General features: G+C 36.6%; 1 pseudogene; it reads right to left on the bottom strand.

Annotated features, from left to right (window-relative positions):
* Positions 1-3,477, bottom strand: part of LOC103610265 — a 134,959-nt pseudogene that overhangs the window by 124,833 nt on the left and 6,649 nt on the right.

The raw sequence follows: 3,477 nt of genomic DNA, 5'->3' as shown, positions 1-3,477 counted from the left end.
ATTTTATTTATATCTGTTGGGAAAATAAAAGAGTTTAGTCAGGCCTCCTCACCTTAGGTCCAGCTGGGTGTGGTCCAGCACATTCTTTGTAAACAAATTGTGTGTGGGGGTGGAGTTAGTGGGCATGCACACCAACGTATCTTTTTAGATTTGTTGCTATTGTGTGTTCAAGAGAGTTGAGTGGAGCCGCAGCCATGAACTGCTGGCCGGCAGAAAGCTTGCATCTAAAAAGAGAGCATGTTTACTTTGCTGGCAGCTGCTCAGTTTTTCTTTGGATTTTGCTGGTAGCAGTTTAGTTTCTGAGTTTCTCTTTGGACTGCCTAGCTCTCAGGTGTGTGTGTGTGTGTGTGTGTGTGTGTGTGTGTGTGTGTGTGTGTGCGCGCGTGCTGAATAAAGACTACTCTTTCTTCAATCACAGCTCCAAGGACCTTTCTTCTGGTTACCTAGCTCGTAGACCTGCATGTGAAGGGTTTGTGACCCAGTCTGGACAATGGGCTTGAGGGGTCTGTGAGCTCCAGGATCCAGCCCTAGCTCTACAATTGGCATAGTCATTGCAGGATTACGGGCAGGTAAAAGAGCCCAACAACATCTCATTTGCTTCTCTGTAAGTAGATATAACTTTTCAAAGAGGTAGTCAATTCCCCAACTTTTATGTTGTTCTTCAAAAGCATCAACCTTCTCAAGACAATGAATATTGCATATGGTACCAAACAACCTTTTGATTTCAGCATACGGAACATAAAATGGTGGGCATGCATGTTTAGTCGGATCATAAGAAACAACAGACGTAACGTAGCGAAACCTTTTTCTCAGTAGGGACAATATTATATCTGCATCCTGTCTGCAATCACCTGATTAATAGCAACCAATACACCTCTATCCCAAATCCTGTCAAATTTGCCAATATTTGTCCTGGGAAGATCAAAAATGCTACAACAGTACAATGAAATATTCCCCAAATAACTCATATACTTTGGCACCAGGAATTTTGATGATTGCTTCTTCTGAGTAAGAAATATTCTGCTCCATAAAAAATTCCTGTATCCCATGTTCACTGATTTCTTCACCAACTGCACTGTGTCCTCAGTCTGCAAACCATTTCATATCAACTGATTTTCCACAAAGAGCAAAAAGTACCATCAGTTTACTCTCACCTTTAAGAAAAGTATCCAAATACTTTAATAGCCAATATCCTTGTTCTTGATGAAATGCAGTTTCACAGTTCACCGATTTGTCTTGCCATTTTTCCAGAGTTAGTACTTGGTTTTTCTGTACCTCAGTATTGGGGTACTCTTTAATTCAAAAATAAAGTTCTTGCATCATCCTTAGTTTTATAGATCCCTTTGCCTCACAAGCAGATGTCTCCCATGGGGCATCTGCGACTGGTACAGGCTTCAGGCTGCTTCCACTCACAGCAGAAGGCAGAAAAGCACCTGGTGGGTGCCTTTAACAAATATTTTATGAGTATTAGCCTGTATTCTTGGTATTGATAATATTCTAGGTCATAATCCTTCACTCTATGAGTCAATCAACATACAGAGAAGATAGCATTGTCATGAATATTTTATCAAAAATTAGGTTTCCATTTTCTTGTGGTACAGTTGAGAATCTTAGAAGTCAAAATATGCAATATTTTTTGTTTCAAAAACATAACAAAAATCTACAACTTATTTCTCAAAGTGTTGGGTAAATTTTTCTCTTCCAATCTCACATGATAATAAACATAGAAGAATGATTAGTGTTGCAATCAATTATGTAAGTATTAAAACAAAAGTAAAAGAGAATGTAGGCATTGTTTCAAGAAGACATTTTGTGTCTAAGAATACAATTTACCAAAAGAAAATGTGATCTTCAATGTATATTAAGTTGATAATTTAAAGATAGTTTAGTAAGCCAAAAAAGAATTTTCAGGAAATATTTGCTACTGAGATGTGTGCTACGTAAATTCAAACAAAAGTATTCTGAAAATATCCTCTAAAATAGAGAGAATGATTTTTTAATTTGAGGATCTCTTTTGAATGTCAAAAGTTCTGATTCTCCTCTAGGGAGAGTTTCTGTTATTTATTTGCTAAAACACTTAATCAAAAGTTAGCTCCAGTAGTTACTATTATTGTGAGGTCATTCTAATAGGACCTTTTACAAAAATGATGGACCTGAACTGTTTGCAGTTCAGGTGTGTTGGGCCTGTCAACTATGGCTTCAGGGCAAAATTGGCCTTATTCTGGGGCAGAATAATTTGAGGATCTCTTTTGAATGTCAAAAGTTCTGATTCTCCTCTAGGGAGAGTTTCTGTTATTTATAATGTCTATAAAAGAAGATTCTATTTGCTAAAACACTTAATCAAAAGTTAGCTCCAGTAGTTACTATTATTGTGAGGTCATTCTAATAGGACCTTTTACAGGTGTGTTGGGCCTGTCAACTATGGCTTCAGGGCAAAATTGGCCTTATTCTGGGGCAGAATAGGTACCTGCCTACTGGAGCGATCAGAGGCCCATGGAAGTCTTACAGCCCAGAGCCTTCCCATCAAACTAATATGACTACAGAGTTTGAAATTCTTGTGTTAATAATTTCTTTTTATGCTTTGGCCAGGCATGACAATAGATTTCATTGCACTTTCCAATGCTGGTAGTGGATGTTGGGACTGCATCTTAAGATTGTTTGCTAAAAAGATCAGCAAAAAAGAGTAAGAAAACTGTTTAACAATATCTGTCAAGGCCCATGGAAGTCTTACAACCCAGAGCCTTCCCATCAGACTAATATGACCACAGAGTTTGAAATTCTTGTGTTAATAATTTCTTTTTATGCTTTGGCCAGGGATGACAATAGATTTCATTGCACTTTCCAATGCTGGTAGTGGATGTTGGGACTGCATCTTAAGATTGTTTGCTAAAAAGATCAGCAAAAAAGAGTAAGAAAACTGTTTAACAATATCTGTCATGGGTAAGGACTAGGTTGTATCTGACAACCTTGTGGGTTATTAATTTTACTATGTAAAGCATAAAAACCCTCTAGAATGATATGCTACCTATCTTTTAGTTCATGAGATTCTTTGGGTAAGTATGTGCACACATATATCCATATGCATACGCACTTATATATACATTTACATGCATTTATACATATATAGTACATATATAGCATACACACATGTAATACCTGTATAATTATAGATATTGAGAAACATAATATATGCAAAATACAGAATATGGGCTTCTAGATGCTCTACATCCTGGCCAACACTTCACACTGTCATCTTGTAAGATTGTAGTTATTCTAGTGGGTATGTAGTGAAATCTCATTGTGGTTTTAATTTGTATTTCTCTGATTATTAACAATGGTGAGCACCTTTTCACATACTTATTTGCTTTTTGATAACCTTCTTTGGTGAAGTATCTGTTCAGGTTGGTTACCCACTTTTCTACTGATTATCTTTTCCATATTGATAATAGAAATTTAAAAATATATTCTAGGTAAAGT

The sequence above is a fragment of the Galeopterus variegatus genome, unplaced genomic scaffold (genome assembly GCF_000696425.1).
Source record: "Galeopterus variegatus unplaced genomic scaffold, G_variegatus-3.0.2 Scaffold163, whole genome shotgun sequence".
In the NCBI taxonomy this organism is placed as follows: Eukaryota; Metazoa; Chordata; class Mammalia; order Dermoptera; family Cynocephalidae; genus Galeopterus; species Galeopterus variegatus.
This window is presented reverse-complemented; position numbering and strand designations above follow the sequence as displayed.